We start from the raw sequence: 22,398 nt of genomic DNA on the forward strand, positions 1-22,398 counted from the left end.
TGTTGTTGCCAGAGAGATCATTTTAAAATGCAAACTGAATAATGCTTAAAATCCTTCAGTAGCATTATTTCCCAACCACGGAACGTCTCAAATGTTCTAGGGAGTTTATGCCTTTAATGTTTTCGCCTGTTTCTTGTTTCAGTTTCTATTTTTCTGAATTTGAAATATGAATTTTAGAACTATTTAATTAACTATTCCCACCTGTTAAAGCCAAAGCATTTGACCCCCTCCGAGTGGGTGTGCATAGTGGTTAATGGGATGGGGAGAAGGAGAGATTTCTTCCTACTCATCCCGAGTAAGGATGCACTAACTCACCTGGGGTATGGGGACCACTGATATGCACGGTGGGAGTTTTAGCTGTTATACTATTTTAGGTTGTTTGTATTTTGGGTCATATATTTTAAAATGTATACCCATAATGGACTAATGACTAAAGATGGGACACATTTAGGTCCTCATGTCGAAATGCAACAAACTAATGAAAACATAAGAAAGAACATTCTCTAAATCTCTTCAAGATGATGTCATCAGATCTAGAAGTTGCAGTTATAATAATAAATCTTCTTCTATTGTATATCAAGGTATGTCTGATACTTCAAAAAATAGTGACTGTTACATGCAATTGTGTGCCTGGCTTATTGAGTATAAAGATCATGAATACCTGTGGTGTGTTCTTTGCTAGGACAAGCTGGGAAAGAGCAGCCTGGAGCCCTTTTCTAATTTCATCATTTGGAAACAAACATGAGTGTTTCAAAAATAAACCAGTTGGTATTTTTTTCATAGCAAAGGCAAGTATTCCAACATTAGGTCACGCAAGCAGTTTTAACCTATTTTTGCTACTGTAAAATTTAGTCAAAATCACTCTATATTAGGTGTGTTCAATCTCAAAAAACACCCACAACACAAGATGTTAATCTTAAATGTATTGCTCAGGAGACTATGCCTTTCTTACATAATTAATAAGGTAAATTAAGGTGTATGTGTTGTTTATTAGTGGAACAAAGAAGAAATGTCTTTTAAAATAAATATTATTAAGGATTATATTAAAAAGTGACACATAATTTAATTTGTAATATACTGATCTGAAAATATTTTTGACTCAAAAATATTTGTTTATCATATACCACATATAAACCACATTAGATTTTTTAAATCTCCAAAGAGTGTCACAAGCTTATCTATTATCTCTCGTGAAAGGAATTCTGAGACTTGGTCCCCATTCCTGCCATTCACCAATGCACACTACCTGCTGGCTATCCCAAACTATTGGGAGTTCCCCTAAACGTATCCTCAAACTCGGGGTTTTTGCACATGCTTCTTTCTGCCTGGAATGTCCTTCCATCATCCTCACTACTTGGAACTGAAGCCTTCCTTAATCCTCGACATCGAGTTCTCTCTCAAAATTTCCTTTTCTGAAAGTCAGGGAGAATTAGATGTTACTTTCTGAGTTCTCAAACCATCCTTTTTCACAATTCCTTTCATTATCAGAAGTTGTGTAACTGGTGATTAGTCGTTTGTGTCTCCCACTAGACTGGGACTTCTTTGCCTTGGAGTTTTTGTCTTATGCATGTTTGTATCCCTTTGGCATAGTGCCTGGAACAAAGACTGGATCCCAAGAAATGTTTAAAATGATGTTCTATAAGGTGACTCCCATCCAAGAAAAGGCTTAATTATATCGTACATATTTTGTTTAAAAAGCCAGAAAGTATAAAACGTATTTTGAAAAAGATTGCCATCTCAAATGACTAAGGCAGAAACAAAAATGTTGAAGCTTAAAAGGGAAGATCTTCATGGCACTGAGCCCTCTGCAGATCTAGTCCCTAAGGGCTCCTGGGTAGATGGCTCTGCTGGGCTCAGAAGTGTTTCCCCTTAGCTCTGCTGGGCCACCTGATGGATGTGATGCAGGTTGGTCCCTTTATCCCCAACACTGACTTCTGGTTACCTTTGGAGAGGGCCCTAGGGCTGGAGTTAATGAAGTAAAGGCAGAAATGGACAAAGGAGCCAGGCTGGTGCCGTGATGCTGTTCTAGTGCCTCCCAAGGAAAGAGCCCCTTCGAGAAATAAACCGTGCACATGAGCACGAGAGGTTACATTTAATTTCACTTCAGAGAAATCCTGAGAAAAGCTGAAGGAAAGCGGCGGTTCATTCTCTTTTTCTGGCATAGCAATCAAAAGGCGTGAAGCTCAAAGCCTCGTTTCTAATAAATCAGGGCTGGGTGGGTCTGCTGGGCGTCTTCTCTTTATATCTGAGTAATGTCAAAAATCTTAATTAAATATTCTGAAGAAGTGATCTAAACCTTTTGAAACCTCGTTTGAGCAAAACTCAAGGGATGGGGAAATAAAAAGATGGGTCTTAAAAGTCTACCATCTCTTTTCCGATTGGAAGGGCAATAGCACTTTCTACCAATTTCACCCTAAATCTTCCCTAAAGAAAAGGATGCAGGTTAAGTGGGTCACCCTTAATGTCTTCCAAGAGAGCTTAATCATTTAACTCAGCTCCAGGTGATTTGGCTGAAAGCAGTTTGAACAAAAGGAATTTGGTCGAACATAAGTTGCTGATAAGGTAATTTTGGCCTTATGATCAAAATTTTGGTATTATGAAAAATCAATGCTTCTTGGTCATTGATTTTTCACGTAGTCATCATTTTGGCAGACTGTGGGGTAGTTTTTCTAACTGTTAATGCATTTGTTTGGCATTTTTTGTCTCCCCTCCCCTGCCTTTTTTAAGTGCAGTGATTTTTTTTCCTTATTCTTTTGACATTTTAAATTTGGAATTAATTTTTGGACAATTATTTCAACTCTGCACTGTGTATGATAATGAAAAATTGGAAACATCCTAAATTTTTAGCAAAAGAAAATTACTTGAAATAACCTCCATGTCCAATAATAGGTGAATTGCTTAAATAAGTGACAGTATCTCTTAAAGGAGCATGAAAATCCTCAGCTCTCTCCCCAAATTAGTTATTTATCCAGACTCAGACCTGAGGGTTATAGAGTGTAACCCATTCTTGTAGAAAAGACATAGATGCACACAAAAAATCTGGACGATACACACCTCGGCAGTTGTTTCCGATGAGTGGATCCATATGGGGGTTCTTCATGGTTGCCTTTGGTTTGTCTATTTTTTGCCTTTTAACAAACATCCATTGCTTTTTTAATAAGAAAAATAATTTGAAAATGTTTCTTAATAAAATAAACTATAAAAGAATGATCTAGAATTTTCATCTTTGGGGATGTGGTGGAGACTTGCCTACATCATCATCATGTTATTGGAGGCAGCAGTGCACTTGGCCAGAGGGCTGCCTTTCCCAGCCTCCCTTGTAGCTGGATGGGCCTGAGGACTGGGTTCTGACCTTAGCAGAGGGGTTATGTGATCTTCCAGAGCAAGTCCTTAAAAGGGGTGGAGAGGGCCCGTGCCTTTTCCATCTTCTGTCATGTTGCCTGGAACTTAGACATGATGGCTGCCACTCCAACAATTAAGGCCAGGAATAATTGATTGAGGATAACTAAACAGTAAAGGAAAAAGCGAACCTCCCTCACCACAACATGAAAATACTAAGAAAAAGAGACAAAATTCGTAGAGGCTGCAAAATCACCCCAAAAGGCACTAGAATTGATAATACTTAAAAAAAAAAAAAAAAAAGTCAGCTACTGGGGATGTTTATGTAATAGGATGAAGATGGGAGCCAAGTGGGAGTTTTTTCTTTTATTGGTTGGAACTGATAGCTAACTTTACGGCTGAAAACAAACCTCGAGTTTCTCCACCTCGTAAATGCAGACAATGGCCAGCTATTGGAGAGGGCAACATCCCAAAATGACTTGCTGAGAGGCAACACTTTCATCAAGTCCCAGACCACTACCACCACCAAGTTCCTAGTACCCTTCTAACCCCATCCTACACTCCCATACCGTCTCCCATCTCCCAATATAGGACTGTGAGGGAGAGAAACGGTCTTTTAAGTAGGAGAATATTGTGAAGAACAGCTCTCTCATCTTTCTTTCGCTGCTCATGGGGATGGGGAGTAAGCTTCAAGACAAGAGGAAAGAGCAGGACCTGGAGAAAATCATTGTACAACTTGGGAGTGTCTTCAGGAGGAACAGGCTGGCATCTCATCTTCTGGTTGGGACTGGAGAAAGAGCCCTGGAAGAGATAATGAGGAGAGATGACCAGGCAAGGCGGGAACAAGGACCATCCCTTTAAATTTTCCATTCCTAGAGGTACAGAAAATAGATTCCACTTGTGCAGGCAGATCCAGGATATGGGCCTTCTAGAATTGAGGAGGTGGGAATAGGGCTCACTGGGGACCACACAGCAAGGAGCAAAGAGCCTAGACCTCCCAGGAGTCCAGCTGAGACTGCCCCTGGGGGTCATTCTGAAGATAGGATCGCTCCTCTTGAGGAACCCCAGACACCTTGGGAAACTGTCTCACATCAGTGAAGCCTGCTGAGAGCATCATCCATCCATATCCAGACCATAGAAAACAGCTAGAAAACTAATTATAAGAAACCATGAAAAGGGTCATGTATCCATTAAGCCATAATGGAGATAATGCCATTTTCCTGCTCTCTCCTCCCATGCCAACACCAGAGGGAAGAGCACAGGAGAGAAGGAGGGAGTGTGTCAGGGAGAGTTGACCATGCCCCCATCACACTCCAATCTAGCCTTGGTGGGGGCTGGGGGCTAGGGAGCTTTGAGTTGAATTTGAAATGGAAATTTTTAAATAAATAGGACGGAAATTTAAGGACTAAAATGAGATGATTAAAAAAATTTTTTTTTTTAAAGATTGGCACCTGAGCTAACATCTGTTGCCAGTCTTTTTTTCTTCTTCTTCTCCCCAAAGCCCCCCAGTACATGGTTGAATATTCTAGTTGTAGGTCCTTCTGGTTGTGCTATGTGGGATGCCACCTCAGCGTGGCCTGATGAGCAGTGCCACATTCATGCCCAGGATCCGAACCGATGAAACCCTGGGCCGCCGAAGCAGAGCATGCAAACCTAACCACTCGGCCATGGGGCCAGCCCCTAAAATGGGATGACTTGATAACTGAAAGTAACTGAAGAACTACGGACTTCGATTGAAAAGCCGTTAAGGAAGCTCACTCTCCCGGTGGGAAAGGGTGTTCCACAGAGCTTAGTAGGGAGCAGGTGCTAGAAAAGTAGCCCCATTTCGTGTTGACACTCCAACATGGGATTTCCCCTGTTAAAGCAATAATATTGTTTTTCAATAAAATTGTCCAGTTGACCATACTATTTCAAACCAAATGGTTTGGGGGCTTGATGATAGAGGGCTTGATAGAACCTTGTAATGAGTGGTCACACAGTGCAGGTATGGAAGAAAGTTCTAGAGAGCCAGTTTCTGGTTTGCTGTTGTGTTAGATACATTTTGTGAACCATTTCAGATCCTCTTTATCTCACTTGTCCCTGGAGCCTTTGCCCATCTGATCTGCTCCAGCAAACACTTCCTCAAGGACTCCAGCCACTCTCTGGAGGACACAATCCACAGCCCCGTGGTCCTTTGCCCTACTGTAGTTCTTCTAGCTCTGGCCTGGAGCATCTCTGTTGGTGGGGGGGCCACGACACTGCTGTGAGATCTGCTGGGGTGCCCAGGCACGACCCAGAAGTGTACGGGTTCAGACCCTGTGGGGTGGCCTCCGACCAATGAGAGGTGGAACCTGTGGATACATTCTCTTTTCCTTCACTGCCGTGATCTGCAGTTTGCAGCACCCCTCGGAAGGCGAGACTTTGAGATTGAGCAGTCAGTCGTGCCTGACACCAAGCCTCCCTCCTTTCCTGCCTCACCCCTCTTCCTCCTCATTCCGACTTCCCTGGGATTGTACTCTTTAATAAGGAGTAGCACAGAAGCCTTTGCCTCGGGCTCTGCTTCTGGGGAACTCAGGCTGGGATGAGTGTGCAAACCTGCGTTGATTTTCAAAGTATTGCTTCTTCAGTTTCTGTGCCGGGTTTGCCTTGAAAATCGACTTGAATGTTGTGTTAGGGCTTAAGATGCTGCCAGCTGGAGGCAAGCAAGCAGGTACTGCCTCTCTGTTATACCAAGTGCCCACTTGTCTGTCAGGAGAAAGGGGAATTGGAAATGCTCTCAGACCCCAACCACAACGTGACTACCAGGACTGGACTACGATTCCAGGGGTCGTCCCCAAGCGAAGGAAGAGAGACTATCCTTCACTTTGCAAATGGAGTTAGCTTAGGTTGGAATGACAGCCATTGGGGAAACAAAACTACTCTCTAGACATTGTTGCTATAGTCACTGCTGAGACTAAAAGTGAACCTGACAAGCTTTCCCAACAAAGGAGAATGACTTATCCTTCAACGCGCTAAATCACAAGTAAAATATCCACTTTGAAGGAGAGAAGACCTGTTCCAGCTATAGAATGCCTGCTAAGGAAATGAGGCAAAATTTTTGGCTAAAAGCCCCCAAACCACTTGATGAGCATATCAAAACTTGACATAGTATAGTTTACCGGAAGAGTAAGCTGCTAAACTCCAGGCTGAAGTCTTCGGGGCGTCACCCAATCAATTCCTTTTGCAAGCACACAAAGGTCAACCCTGTATTATGACACAAGGAAAGCCATCTCTACTGGTCTTTAGCTTTCTTTTTTCATTCAACTATTAGTCCCTTTGCATCTAGGCTAAAGAAAGCTGTGTAGACGCAGGATAACGATGACATGAGTCTGATTCACCTCCAATGTGGGAGGAAAATAGAATGGAAGAATATTCAGTGTTAGGAAGGCGAATTGACATCATTGTGCCCTAGGAGATGCCCAACGCTGTTGGGGGTGGGGAGTGGAGAAGTGTATATGGGGGGGATGTTTGCAGACGGCCCCTGGGCACTATGGGTAACCAAAGAAGTAGTTTAAGGAGTAGTTGCTAAAGAAGTCTGAGTCGTCTGAGGATTCGCCCAGAGTGAGGGGAGTTTGAGTGGGCTTATGCCTTCCTCACTGAGGACTAAGGCCATGTGATACCGGCTTGGTGTCCGGAAAGCACACCAAGGCTGCCAAGAGTCCCCAGAATAAATGATTCCAAAGGCTGTGTGGCTGGGCTGCTGTCACTGTCTGGTTCCCGCAGCCCCTTGGTGGCCCTGGCACAGAACATCTGGTGGGAGGCAACTTGCAGGCAGAGATGCCACCAGCAGCCCAGGGGAGCAGCTGCCAGCATCCTGTCCTCTCCAGTGTGTTCCCAGCGTGCCAGGACTGTCTACTCCGATCACCCAGCTAAGGGCTGCAGTTGAGAAGCGAGCCTTATTAGGTGGCCTGGGGCCTCCCACCCTGAGTCACTCTGTAAGGTAGACGTAGTTTTATGTTTGTACCTGTGGAGATGGTAGAGGTCATATACAGGTCCACCTGGGAGAAGGGTAAAATGACAGTAGTGAAATGGGAGCACTAAAGAAGTCAAATCAGCTGTGTATCAATTCTGCAGAGGCTTTCCCTAGCCCGGGGTGCCAGCAGACTTCTGGATCAGAATGGAACAGCATAGGTAAGGCTTCCTCCACTGAGATCCTGCTCCTCTAGAATGTGCCTCCTCTGGGGTGCGGAGATTCTTGGTGAGCTCAGGGTAATCTGAATGGTTGAACCAGACCCCATGCTCCCAAAACAGTCACTGGAGAAAGGGAATGGAGGGGACAACCTCAAATCAGAGATTTTTCCCCAGAATCTTCCACTCACAAAAATGGAGGCCAACACAGACCATAGTTGTGTGGTTGATAGAAGCCAAACTGCCTCCCAATGACACCCAAATCCTTTTTTGCTAGTCCCTGAACGACTTCCATGTTCTTCCCTCCTGTCTCTGTACTCCATGGCTCTTCTCCCTCCTGCAGAGCATACACTGTGTATTCCCAGGGTTTGGTCTTTAGCTCTTTGCTCTGATGTTTTTCTCTTTTGAGAGTTAATTCCTAAGAAGCCCACTCCCCAAATATCATGTCTCTAGACTCCTCTAAATCCACCTCTAGTCCTGCCTTCCTATGGAGCTTTCTATGTGGACGCTCCTGTGACCTAGGTGTCACTGTGTCCGATATTTTCCCCGTAAGCATCTTTGCCATAGATATCTTTGCCACAGACATCTTTGCCACAAGCATTTTCACTGCATACCTAATTGTCCATAAGGCAATTTTGCTGTAAAAGATAAAATAACTGGTTGACAGTTTGGTTTCAATGAGAAAACACGGCGATAAAACTTAGTGTAAGTGTGAAACAAGAGAGTGTAAAGTCACATTGCATACTATACTAGAAAATAGCATTTAGTTTGCAAATTCTTCAGGGAACACAGGCATCCCTCCCACCCATCAAAATCAAAAGTTTACCAAGCTATGGCAATTATCAAAGAGGCGGCTGGTCATTCACAACAGTCTTCCGGGGCATTCATTATCGACTCTTCAGCTAATTTAGATACAACAACTTGTTCTCTAATGCCGTCTTTACCAAATTCATCATGCAATATGAGAAGCTGGAGGCAAAAGAAGAATCGAGTTTCTCCTAAGCCCTCTCAAAAAAAAAGAAATGGTTACGTGACTCCTCCTGAGTATAAGTTTCTTGAAGATGATGACCTTGTTTTTGCTATTCGATAGTGAAGAATATGATGTGGACAGAATTTTGGTATTTGGCACAGAATTTGGCTGAGATGATTCGGTGAAACGTAGGGACTGGGCACGTGATGGAACATTGAAATGTAGTCCACATATGTACTACGTTTCATTATGTCCTTCTAATAAACGTCCCTCTTTTACTTTCGTCATTTTACCTTTTACTGCAAAATTGCCTTCGGCCACCTAGCTAGGCGGCGACAGCATTTGCGGCAAAGATGTCCACGGCAAAGATGCTTACGGTGGAAGTGTCTAGAACTGTCCCCGCGAACTCTGAACCGTGCTGTGCTCCTTGGACCTGTCTCCTCCCCTCACCACATTCAGATGGCCAGCAAGTTCGGTCGATTTTTCCTTCTTCCCCTTCTTTGTTTGCTGTTCCCATGTCTATCACCCTGACGCAGGTCCTCATCTCACACCTGAGTTTCGGGTCAGGGGATCTAGCTGACAGCATTCTTTTCCTCTCCTCACTGTTGGACAGATCTTCCTTGAGCATCTTTCACTGTGCACGGCCAAACCTCCAGCAACCCTTTCCTGGCGCATCCCGTGTGAGGTGGGGCGGCCGGGGCGGCGAGGAGAGGGCAGGCGGGGCAGCAGCAGGCCGGCGGCCCCTCCCCACAGCTGTGCCGGGAGCAGCCCGTGGGCAGCCGCCCAGCAGGGCTCTGGTTCGGGTTTAGACTGAGGTTTATTCGGTTCTAATTACAAGTGAACACAATCCCACTCCCACTCCTAGCCACTAACTCATGTTACTCTCACTAAGAGGAGCTGAGAAATGAGCAGTTTTCCACACTTCCGCCCACAAGATCGGATAAAAGAAGAATCGATTCGGTGACTCAGGGCTTCCTTCTCCCACGGACAATCCCACCCTCTTGCCCAGGGGCAGGAAACTTCCCAGGGTTAGGTTTGTGTGATCCGGGTGGCACAGCTGGATTCTCTGATCAGGGCCGAGAGGGGAATGCTTCCTTTTCTCTCCAGCTCAGCGAAAGACTTGCTTTTCTGCCTCCAGAGCCTAAACTGGCGTAAGGGGTGCCCCACAGGCTGCTGTGGATCCTGGGGTCTCTAACCATTCCTTTCATGTGGAAGCCCCAGGGACTTCTTGGTTTTAAAGGGAGTTTTTAATCTGATGCTGCAATTGGGTAGAACCTAGCAAATTGATGAGAGATGTGTGAATTTGGAAAATATATTCCCAACCCTAATAGAAATTATTTTTTAAATTCAGCAGTTTGTTTTATCTTTGCCATAGCTCCCTTTCTTCAGGGATATTGACTTAGAATTCTATTAGAGAACCACCAAGCCTTTCCTTCTGTGTCTGGTTTTGGGCCATTTAATCAGACATATTTGGCATATTTGTTTGTTTTCCTGGATGTCGTCCACTTCACGGTCCATGCTCTTTTCCGCCCTGCACAGACCCCTTGTCTGGGTCCTCAACCCTGCGATATGCTGAACTGGAGGCGGATGAGAAGGGAGAAAAAACTCAACGAGACTGGAGCCTCTGAGTTGTGAGTCCTCACAGGGAAAAAGCTCACTGTGGATTTATGGGAGAAAGCGATTTCCATTCCCCCTCTTTGAAAGCACACAACGAAAGAGCTTGGAGAGATAACAGGTAATTCTGAAATTTGCTTTATTCAGAAGTGAAAGATTTGCCTGGAAAGAAGAGGCAGTAGAGAGGAGTGGTTAAGAGCATTGGCAGTGAAGGGAGGCTGAACTGGCTCTGCTGTGTGCCTTAAGGGAACTGACTTAACCTCTCTAAATCTCTGTATTCTCATCTGTAAGGTAAGTGGAATAACTCTTCACGATGTTGTGAAAATTGAATGACCGGTGCTTAGCACAGAGCCTGACACACAGTAGCAGACAGAATCACAAACCCTCAAAACTAAAAGAGAGTCCAACAATTGGACAGCACTTTTTTCTCTTCCTTCTTCCCTCTCTCCTTCTCTCTCTCCCTTCCTACTTCCTTCATCTTTCCTTTTATCGTGGGAAAATATGCATAACATAACATTTACCATTTTAACCATTTTTAAGTGTACAGTTCAGTGGCATTAAGTACATTCACATTGTTGTGCAATCATCACCACCGTCCATCTCCAGAACGTTTCATCATCTCACACAAACTCTGTACCCATTAAACACTAACTCCCCATTCCTTCCTACCCCTAGCCTCTGGTAACCACTGTTGCACTTTCTGTCTCTATGAATTTGACTGCAGTCTTTCACCACATAGCAATGCTTTGGTCAACAACAGACCACATATACGACGCTGGTCCCATAAGATTAGTACCGCACAGCCTAGGTATGTAGTAGATTATACCATCTAGCTTTGTGTAAGTGCACTCTGTGATGTTTGCACAATGACAAAATCGCCTAATGACACATTTCTCAGAACATAACCCTGTCATTAAGCATGACGGTATTCTAAGTACCTTTTGTAAGTGGAATCATGCAGTATTTGTTCTTTTGTGTCTGACTTATTGCAGTTAGTATAATGTCCTCAAGTTTCATCCATGTTGTAGCGTGTATCAGAATTTCCTTCCTTTTTATGGCTAATAGTCCATTGTCTGGATATACTACTTTTGTTTATCCATTCATCTGTCTACCAATGGACATTTGGGTTGTTTCTCCCTTTGGGCTATTGTGAATAGTGCTGCTATGAACATTGGTGTACAAATATCTGTTTGAATCTGTCCTTTCTGGACAGCACTTTTAAAAGATGTGGTTTATTATGAAAAATTATTCAAAAGTTGAAAATCAGCAAAAGAGATCCCTGGATGTCCCTTTCAGTGCTGTGCTGGTTACTCTTTAGCAGGTCCATTCTGCGTGGCGATGATCAGATTGTCTAGGGGTATTTACCTTTCTTTGATTTCCTGTTTATGATTGATTCAGTTCTTTTACGGCTCTGTAAGGGTAGGGGTTAGTGTGCAGAAAACCAGTCGCATTATAAATGATTCTTGTCCAATTGCAATGCAAATGATTTCTGCCCAAGAGGAAAGAAAGTTAATCCAAAGGTTACAGTTAATGCTTTGTAGGATATTTTAGCAGGTTTAATAGAGGCAGTGGAAGAAATAGAAAATCTGTGTAATTTTAATAAGGACAGTTTTTGCTTCTTGGTCTGTCTTGCTCTGCTTCCCAAAGAGTCCACAGCAGTGTTGGTTTTGTGGACTTGCCTATCGCTTCATCTACCAGATTATCTCCCCTAATTTGCCCTTCCTTAGGCTAGGATTGGTCCTGGGCAAAGCAGCAAAGAAACCCTTGTCTGTGTGCTGATGACATATTCAAAAGCTGCTTCTTACACCAGGCTCTTACCTGCTTCTAAGGTAGAAGTTTAATTTTGTTTTTTTGTTTGTTTTGGAGGAAAATAATTGAGGTGTCACTTGAAGGCTGCTGGGTGCAGCTTGAAAAATTCTTGAAAGAAACTCAGGACTTCTGAGGGGGCGTATCCATTAGAGGTTGCTTTTGCCTGCGTGTAATAGAATCCTGACTATGGAAGCTTAGCCAAATTGGGGTTTATTTTTCCTCGTATAAAAACAGACTGGCCAGGCAGTCTAAGGCTGGTGCATGGCTCCCTGATGTTATCAGTGTTTCAGGATCTTTCTCTCCTTCTGCTCTGCCATCCCAACCATCACCCTTTACTATTCAAGGTTGCAAAATGGCTGTTCCACCTTTGGCCTCATATGTGCTTTCCGTTAACTAAGAAGGAAGAGGAAACAACAAGTTGGAAGGGGAGATGCCTTTATTGGGAAATTTAAACCCTCCTTGAAGTCACCATGAGACTTCTTCCAAAACTATGTCATAGGGTCACCCTCAGATGCAAGAAGTTGGGGAACTATAGTTTTTTTTTCACCTTGAGCAAAACCTATGTTGGGGTGGGGGAGGATGACAAATGCTAGGCCATTGCAAAATCAGAATAAATATTGGGTAAACAGTTAGCAGCTAGCAGAGTCTTCCACAGAGGACTTATTTCCTCCCAAATTTGTTCAGAGGGACTGAGCTGGGTTAGTGACTGGGAACTGGAACTTTGTGAGTGACATAGGAGAACACATTTTTAGGATGCTGGAGTTTCAGCAGGCAGTCACAACAGACTGGAGCACCAGCAGCAGAAGCAGTGACATAGCTCAACAATGCATCTCTCAGTTTGGTGACAGCAGCAACCAGGATCTGGTACGTGATATATTAAACAGGGAGCAGGTTAGGCTGCTATAATAAGAGGGACCCCAAAATACAGTGTCTTGAGCAAGATGGAAGTTTATTTCCCTCATATTTAACATTCCAGAGATAAGCTGTCCAGGGCTATTTGAGCAGCTCTGTCATTCTCAACTTGTGTCTTTCATGTCAGGACAAGGAAGCTACTCCAGTTTTCTTCATTTCTCAGCCAGAGTGAAGGAGAAAAGGGCCAGAGATGTATGTACCAGTTCTTTTAAAAGCAAGACCTGGAGGTAGCACACGTGTCGCTAGTCCAGTGTCCCATTGGCCAGAATGTAATCATGTGAATACCCAGATGCAAGAGATGCTGGGAAATGTAGTCTTTAACTAGGCAGTTACGTACCCCACTAAAACTATATTACTACGTAAGATGGATCTTAGCACACAACAACAGTCACTTGTGCTTGTAAAGCCTTCCAGCCTCAGGAAGCTATCCTGATTCCATTAGAGATTCAAGAATGTCCAGGTCTGGCTCTCTGTACATTAGTAAGATTTGGAGTCTATAAGAGAAGGAGGATTCTGGAAATAAAGGCATTCTTTCAGTTAAATAGGCAGATGGGAGCTCAAGTATTGAACTACTGGTTACAACTGGAAAGCTGTTATTTGTACTCCATTCTGTGAAGTAGAACTCCAAGTCTCAATAATAAAATGTGATGATTAATAAAGGAAACTTTCTTAGCCTGAGTACTCTAGAAAATAGAGCCTGAGTCAAGAATTAAGGTGTTAACCCTTTTTCAGGGAAGTGTAAGCCCAAAGCAGGAAGAGTAAGGGAAAAAGAAATTAAGCAAGGAAGACTGGAAATGATGTAATGCAATGTACGACCACACTAGTCACTGTTTCACAATAAGCTACTAAGAGACAAGGGACACACCAGTCTGTTCAACAGATCTGTCCATTCAGCATGCAGAACGTCTCCTGGAGGGTTGTAAGGAAAAACCACACCCTGGAGTAGCTAACAGGAAAAAGAGGAGGGAGAATTTATGTGTCTCGCTCCCACCCATTTCCTGTTTCCCATTGATCAAAGTTCACCCCACAGGAAGCAAATCTCCTTCCAGGATTGTCAGCTGGTCTCTCAACAGCCATCAAGACTGGCCAGATTCCATGTGCTTTAATGGGATGTTTTTAAGTCCGTAAGTGGAGAGGTGACTTGGCAGAGGTGGGATGCCAATCGAGAGAAAAAGAAGGAGGTGGTCAAGGAATTTGAGAAAGTACACAGGTTTCTGTCCTCATTACAAGGACATACAGGCTGTGATGGGACCATAACGGTTCAAGAAGAGCTGTTCTGGTCTAAAGGGTCAGCTGAGCTGCCTCAGTATATCTTCTCCATTTGGCCGCCAAGGAGCTAAAAAATATGTCCTTAGACTTATTCCTGAGAGTGACTGCATTGTTGAAATCAACACCACCACCAACAGCAACAACACTTAAATGTGTTACCTCCCTGGAACGAGTAACAAGTCAGGAGTTTTTGATGTAGATTGTCTCTTGACTGTAGCATTATTGTTGTCTAATACAGGTTAAGTGTGGAGCATGGTGCATCAGAGATGCCACAGATGCATGATCCTGTCACTGCCCCACGTTGAGAAAGAAAAATATAAAACAAATGAATAACATTGCAACATAGTATGTGCTAAGGGCCAAATGTTGTTAGTGCCACTTGTCAATTCTGACTCCTAGTAACCCCCTGGGTACAGCAGAGCGGAACCCTGCTGGGTCTTTTTGAGCCATCCTCTCACCTTCCACACTTATTAGGGAATGCTCCTCTGCTGTTCGTAGGGTTTTCATGGCCACCTTTTTTGGAGGTGGGTGGCCAGGTCCTTCTTCTTACTCTGTTTTAGTCTGAAAGCTCCCTTAAAACCTGTCTATCATGGCTAACCCTGCTGGTATTTGAAATACCAGTGGTATAGCTTTCAGCATTACAGCCATAGGCAGCTGCCACAATATGACGACCGACAGATGGGTGGTGCAGTTCCCTGACTGGAAGCAAACCCAGGCCAGGCAGTAAGAACCCCGAGTCCTAACCACTGAGCTGGCTAATGGCCAAATGAGTGATATAGAATGCAGAGGAGGCATGATCACTAGGTTTGGGGGAGAAGAGAACGCTTCATGGTCAGATTTGACCTGAGCCTTAAAAGAAAGATGGACTTGATTATGTTTGCAGTGGGAGGAGGGCAGTCTGGGTTGGGGGCAAGGCACAGACAAAGATATGGTTTGGGAAAGTACATGGTGAACAACAACAGAAGAAGAAGACACAATGGATATTTGCCTTTGTCTGGAGAAGGAATAGTGAGAAATATAGTTGTAAAGATAGGTTGGATCTTAAATACTAAGATAGGGAGTGTGGCTTTTTTTCCCCAAAGGCAGTGAAGATTCAGCAGAGGGATTTTAGCACTCAGAGGATGGGAAACTGGAGGGTCAACCTGTGGTGGGTGGGGGAGGGAGGTCAGAAAAAGTCCCATTATGGAAATTGTTCCTTAAAAAGGACCCTTAACTAAATAGGTCACATCTGCTTGATCAGAGAGGGGATGGTTAAGTGGGATGGGTAGTGGGGCAGGGTACTTCAGGGGATGTAAGGCACAGAAAGAAAAAGTAAGAAGGCAACAAACATAATTTTTCTGTGTTGTAGTTTTGCTGAGTTTCTGCTCTGAGCAGATCAAAGATTCGGTCAGCTTGATTCGTGTTGAGTCCTTTTAATGCAGTGTGGGAGGCAAAATCAGTGCAGAAGTCTGCCATGATGAACTACAGCGAGTAGTACTAGTCTGATTTAATGGCTCTAAGATAATTTTCCTAGGGAGTATGTGTGTTTGTGTGTGTGCGTGCGTGCGTGTGTGTGTGTGTCTGTTTGAGTGAGAGAGAGAGAGAGAGAGAGCTTGTCTAGAGGCTGAACTAGAGTCTGTCTATACTTCAGGTTTCCGTTCAACCCCTCATAAGTCTATAGCACCCGTCTTCCTGTTAGGCCAACTGTTAGATGTTTTTTGGTGAGCATAACACCTTTATTCTGACCCACTCTATAGAAGATTATTTTCCAGTTTATTCCATTTCTAACCATGTACCTGCTGCTAATCCTCAGTGCAGTTAATTCTAGAGCTTCCTGCAGATTCTGCCAGGGGTGTTTTATAACTGTTACAACTTATTTTTCAAAATCCTATGGGATGTTTTCCCAGGAGTAACTTACCCTTCTAGAAAGTCTCTAGCTGCTGCCCACACACCACATGAGTCACAGCAGAACTTGATTCAGAACTAGTGAAACCTTTAAGAATAAAACTCTTATTAGTGAAAAAGGTTTAGTTCAGGAGCAGCTAAGGAGATTTGTTTCAGCTTGGGCTTAAAAAACAACAAAATACTTTTTAAATACAAATTTGCTCTTTACATCTCAAATCTGTATGTTTTGAGAAAATATTTTACTACTCGGTGGGACTTCTGGTTAAATAAAATGTGAGAAAACAGATTCCAGAGTTAGGGGGGTAGTTTACATCAGTTTTATTTGATGTCTGGAGGAGAGGGGCACTTTTCTAGATCTGGAAAGAAAAGAAAGCTCAGTAGCTGTTGGGACAGTTAGTAGGACCAGCCAACAAGGTCACTTATTTTTTTAAGCTTGCCTAATGCAGTTCACAGAATATTGTAGTTTGTAACGTTCGCACCTAGATCCCCTGTAGGTCAATGACTCAGTCCTTGTTCTGGTTACCATTGCTATAAGACAAGTTATCCCAGGGCCAGAAATTTGGAAGGGCTCAGCCGGGTAGCTCTCACTTGGTGTCTCTCATGTAATTGCAGTCAGATGTGTCCTGGTGCTGCAGTCATCCGAAGGTTCGACTGGGCTGGATGTCCAAGATGGCTCACACATGCCTGGCAGCTGACGCTTCCTGTGGGATGACAAGAGTGTCTACACATGGCCTCTTCTGCAGGGTGGTCTTAGAATGGTCAGACTTCTTACATGGCAGCTCGTTTCCCCCAGAGCAAACACACCAACAAAACCAGGTGGTAGCTAAATGGCTGTTTCCAAACCATGTTGGTTGAAGCAGTCACAAGCCCTCCCACACTCAAGGGGAGGAGGCAGAGCCTTCACTTTTGGTAGGAGGAGTATCAGATAACTTGCAGCCGTTTAAAAAAAACAAGCAGCAAACTGCTATAGTTCTATTCAGCCAACCTTAAGATCTCTTGAGCATCTTTCTAGGGATTCTTATCAAGTTCATGTCCAACTCTGTTAGCATCCTGATGTCCACTTAGTAGACTGTCTTCTGCAGCTTCCTCCCAGGACCTCCTTATTGTGTTTTTCTTCCTTTTCTTTCTGCCTACTTGGACAAATCACCTCAGGTATCTCATCCTTCTTTTTTTTTTAAAGATTTTATTTTTTTTTTCCTTTTTCTCCCCAAAGCCCCCCGGTACATAGTGGCATGTTCTTAGCTGTGGGTCCTTCTAGTTGTGGCATGTGGGACGCTGCCTCTGCGTGGTTTGATGAGCAGTGCCATGTCCGCGCCTAGGATTCGAACTGACGAAACACTGGGCCGCCTGCAGCGGAGCGCACAAACTTAACCGCTCGGCCACGGGGCCAGCCCCATCTCATCCTTCTTTTTAAGCCCTTTCTAGCTGTTTTGGTTCTAATCAGTTAATGGATTCCTAACTTGTAGGTAGAATGTCTGTCATAAAATTTTATTTTAATATTTATTACAAAGCAGAGATTTTAATATAATAGCTCATTCTTTGGATTATCTTTCACATGACTACATTATACATGAATCTTATTATAATACACATCATTTTAGTGAAGGGTGTGTTTTTCATCTTAGCATCTAATTGCCCTTCTATTGCAATCAATACAATGAAATTCCTTGATGGTAAAATACTATGGACAGTCCTTTGGAAACAATGTAGTGGCTTGGGACCATGTGAGAAAAGGAAAGCTTCTGGGAGCTGGTTGAATGCCTGAGAAATTGTATTCCGTCAAACATTTTCAAGCTATTAGCCACCAATAAGCCTCATAAAAATAGATGTTTCTCTGCTTTACAAACTGGATAATTGCTAATAATCTTCAGGGGGACAGCCTTCCTTTAATCACCTTACATTTTGCCTTTTCAGTCTTCCCAGGTCAGCCTGAGAGTTATGCTTGCATTAGCTGCTTAATAATGAATGAACTATGATTGATAGGATGTATCCCCCCGCTTCCCCCTACTTGAATAAGGAGGCAAGAGTGGTTTCTTCTGTGGGAGGAAGTTCTGAAGATGGATGGTACCAGTGAAGGGCAGATGTCACAGTATAACTAAGAGTTTCACACTGAGCACTTCCAAGGGTGTGGACTGGGCTATGAAAACGATTTAAACTGTTATCTGGAGCAACAGGAAGTGGTAAATTTTGCAGGACTAGCATGCTATTGAGATGGCAGTAGGGTTATTCAATAAACTATGAATGCTTTCTTAGAAATTAAATGTAGTTTATATAAGACAATGGGTTATTAGGGACTTACAAATATAATATGGTTTCTATATTACAATGGCATTTTATCATTTTCCTGATGACTTTGTGTTAATGTTTTATATGCAGTTTTGTCTTATAGAAATAGTGTAACAAGATATTAATAACATTCTCCAAATACAGATGAATAAGTGACCCAAGTCAGCCTCATGGAATGGCCGTATTCTGCCCAAGGGTATTTATTTGTTATATTGTTTGTAATTTACTTTAAAACACTTCTGCAGGGACACTGTAAAACCTGTTATTAGTTGGTTTTTATCCATACTTCAGTGGCCGTTAAATTTGAAGTACTCTAATGAGAAATTATACACCAGAGGGATGGTTAGTTAGCATTTGAAAGTTCGAAATAAAGTCTACACTCTAGAGATAGCTGGTAGTAGAGGGACTTCAGCATTCCTTGTCTCTGATCTGCGCTAGAGGCTTTGATTAATATAGTGGATGTTGGATAGAATTTAGTCACTAATGAAATGAGTGGTCCTCAGATGTGTGGATTTGTTAGAAATATTGTTTGGACACTTCCACCTTTATATAAACAGAATATAAGGATGTAGCAGGGCCAATGTCCTCTCTCTAGGATTTTGATTCCAGACTTGCCTTGTGCTCAGATGCTGACTGGGGAATTTTTATGACCTTGCTTTGACTTGGCAGCTGAATCTGCTGCTAGAATATTACATTTGCTTTGAGTGAACTTTTCATGAAAGCTGCCTTCCCAGTACCCTGAAGGACAGAAAGCTGGGACTTCATTGAGCCTATGGAATGAGATGTATGACTTTTTTTGTGATTATATTATTAACGTAACTTCTCAGGCAAATTAATTGCAAGCATATATCAAAGATATTTTTCAAACTTGCCACCAGGGAAGAGGCTTCTGAGCACACTAACTTAAATATTTCTTACTCGATACATATTTTGTAGGAAAAAAAGTTGTTTAGATAATCATTATTAGACCATATTTTGCTTTTTTTAAGAATGTGTAGATAAAGATCATTAGATACTCTGGAAGACTGCTCATAGGTTGCTAAACAGTTCCCGAGGTTGACAGTGGGTATGTTAGTCAAGATTGTGGAAATTAATAAACCTTAACTGATAAAAGAAACTTAACTAAATTGGAGTTGGAAAGGTTTGCAGGGGGAGCTCTCAAGCCCTATCATACATCGTTAATTACACCAACCAGAAAGAGAGGTATCCTAGCATCTTCCACAGGAAGTAAAACTACTTTACTACTGATGGAAGATTTCTCTCCCCACCTGGCAACAGCCCAGTCAATGGGAAACATCGCAGCTCAGCCAATGAGTAGCTTTTACCCCCTGGAACTGCTACTTTTCCCCAATGGACTTCTGTTTAAAACAACCTCTCCCTACTCTCTCTTTTTCTTTATAAAAGCAGCTCCTCTCTGTTCTTTTCTGGATTTCCCTATGGTTTGCCATAGCTTGCACGTCCCAAATTGCAATTCTTTTGGCTCTTCTTGAACAAACTCATTTTGAGATAAAATAACAGGCAAATTTGCTTTTTAAGTTGACAAGGTCTTGGTAGAAAGCAAATGGCTTCAAAATGGGTAATATGAAGACATTTGAATAGAGACTGTTTGTTATGGTGTATGCAGAGTTTGGGAATACTAACAAGGGGTAGTGTGGTCCTCAGAGCTAGCAACAGTGGGAGCCATTATTACTCCTGGTCCTGAAGGGGCAAGGGTGGGGAGCTGCACAGAAGGTCTGTCTGCCAGGAGCACAGGCCTTCAGTAGAGGGGTATAGCCAACCCCATGGCATCTCTGCAGGGAGAGAACCAGGGCGTGTACACCCCCAACCTCACTTTCCTCCTGCCATTTGCCCTCCAGTCCCCTGCTGGTGCTTGTCTCTGGTCAAACCCAACCCAAGCTGGAAGGCCAGGGAGCTCAGGAATGCAGTCCATACAGGCTAGCTTCTGGGGCTCAGGAGGGTGCGGAAAGGTGTGTGGTGGAGCTGGAGGGGCAAACAGAAGTTCCAACACAGTAGTTTTCTAGAAAAGACTCTTGGGCTCATTGAAGTCTATCAGAAAACAGCTTATGGGATTTATCAGGAATGGTGATTACCTGTCCAAAGGAGCAGCTAATCATGTCAGACCACAAAGTTATGTCTCAGTTCAGGGACAGTTTTCTTTCTCGGTATGTGTAGCAGAAATTGGTCTGACCTGGCTTTTATTATAAATCACCACCTGGTAGGAGACTTAAGGGTTCATCTACCTGTGACTAGTGGTGGCTGCTAGGAAGAGATTATCTTCCTGATACCTCATAGCTGTGAAGGGTTAGTTTGATTTAGGTAAACTCGCTGCATCTCTATATTTCACATCCTGTTCTTTTCCCTCATTGTACTTATTGTCACTTATATTTATATATTTATTAGTTTGTTGATTTGTCTACTGTCTCTCTGTCATCCCACTCAGTCATCATAATCCATGAGGGCCAAGGGATGTGACTCTCTACACTGCCTGCCATGGGGCCAGGCACATAGTAGGTGATCAATAATTATTTATTGAATGAAGGAATAAATGAATACTCTGGTCATCTGCCAGCAAGGCAGTATTTGTGAAGTGGAGAGGGTATGGGTTCTGGAATAAGGAAGAACTAGGTTTGAATCTTGGCTCTACTTAGAAGTCTTGAGGCCTTAGCAAATTGCTTAATCTCTCAAAGCTGCAACTTCCTCCTCTATAATACGGTGATTATAAAATTTATTCATCTCATTGTTAAAGTTTGAATCAGATACGTTTAGTGCCTAGCAGGGCTGGGAACATGAAGGAGGACAGTGGGGAAATAGAGTGACACCTGCTGCTGGTCCCGTCCACCTCTTGTTGGGTTTTGTAAAAGAATGTTTACAGCAAGGGAGGACTTCTTTCAAATGAGTAATGCTAGCTTTTAAAAAATAATTTTCTTGAAGGAACAACCAGGGGCTTAGCATACAGTATAAAGGCTTTATCTTTTTGAGGGCTGCTGAAAGTTCTCTTCACATGATCATTGGTCGCTTGTGTTTAGTACAGTCTGGTGTAAATAGATTCGGCCACGCCCACAGGCTTTAGCGTCTGTGAGACAGGGTGTCCAGTGGAATTGGCATGAGGTACGTGCAGTAGAAATGTTCCTAAAAATATGTAGGCACACTTATTAATTGCAACATATTTTAAATGCATTAGGAGCATCCATCCTGTGATGAATTCTCTTCTAAAGTTAAGAATGACTCCAATATTAATTTTTTTAATCCGTTTTCCTTTACATAATACTGATGTGGGAAAACCCATATCTTGGTGATGTCCTCTGGGCTGGCTTTCTATGTACTTGTGAGTAAAGCACCCCTTCCCCCTTTTTTAAAAAGTGGCCTTTAAAAAGAATTAAAAGCCACACAAGTGGATTATACAAAAAATAAGAAATACAAATAAGCAAAAACTATTAAAAAATGTAAAACCCATCCAGAATCCAACTTTTCAAGAGCTAATTTGTACCTACCCTTTCCTCTATAGACTTCACTGAGAAAGTTCTTCAGAGGGCTGCTTTCTCCTCCATGCAATATCAGCAGGGTTTCATCAGTTTCAGTGAGAATTTTTGTAAACTGGTTCCCTTTTGTAAATTTCCCCCACTATCCTACTCCAAGAAACCGCTATTAAGAACCTGTGATTGTCTCTCCAACATTGATTTTATATCCTCCACAATAAGTAGCAACTATGCTGTTTAGGTGGAATTCACATAACCTGTCACTTTAGGGATGGGTGCTACGTAGTACAGGCAATCCAGATAATCCCATTTCCCCTTGCTGAAGTGATTGGTTCAAGAAACCTAGGCTGCAAGCAGTCAATGTGTGCTATTCCTTTAGCCACAGGGATTGACTCACAGGTGATCCAGTCTACTGGTAGCTTGCGACTTTTGCTGGGAATTCTGGGATACACAATTTTCTCTCCTGGTTATGGAAGGTGGATATGAAGTCTGGAACTTCTATAGCCGTTTAGCCACTATTAAGGAAGACAGTTCAGAATCCAATCTTTAACTCCTTGATCACCTTACTGTTGTGTCCATCCTGCTAATCAGCCCATCTACTGAGGGTTTTAAAAAATGTCAACAGTTATATTGATGCCCAAGATATGTAATTAGTTCCTTTCCTGTTCTTGTTTTACAACCATCTGTTTCAGA

The 22,398-nt window shown here is 43.0% G+C and overlaps 1 long non-coding RNA gene across 2 annotated transcripts in view; it reads left to right on the forward strand.

The window, feature by feature from the left end:
* The window catches only part of LOC139079325 (uncharacterized), a 71,394-nt gene that overhangs the window by 41,435 nt on the left and 7,561 nt on the right, over positions 1 to 22,398 (forward strand). The window contains exon 1 of one of the 2 annotated variants that reach the window (XR_011532861.1): positions 9,995 to 10,190. The exons of the other annotated variant lie outside the window; for it this stretch is intronic. This is a non-coding gene — a long non-coding RNA (uncharacterized lncRNA). Of the gene's footprint in view, positions 1 to 9,994; positions 10,191 to 22,398 lie in introns of those variants that run through there. 2 annotated transcript variants of the gene reach the window in all.

This window comes from Equus przewalskii, chromosome 25 (assembly GCF_037783145.1).
Source record: "Equus przewalskii isolate Varuska chromosome 25, EquPr2, whole genome shotgun sequence".
Taxonomy (NCBI): Eukaryota; Metazoa; Chordata; class Mammalia; order Perissodactyla; family Equidae; genus Equus; species Equus przewalskii.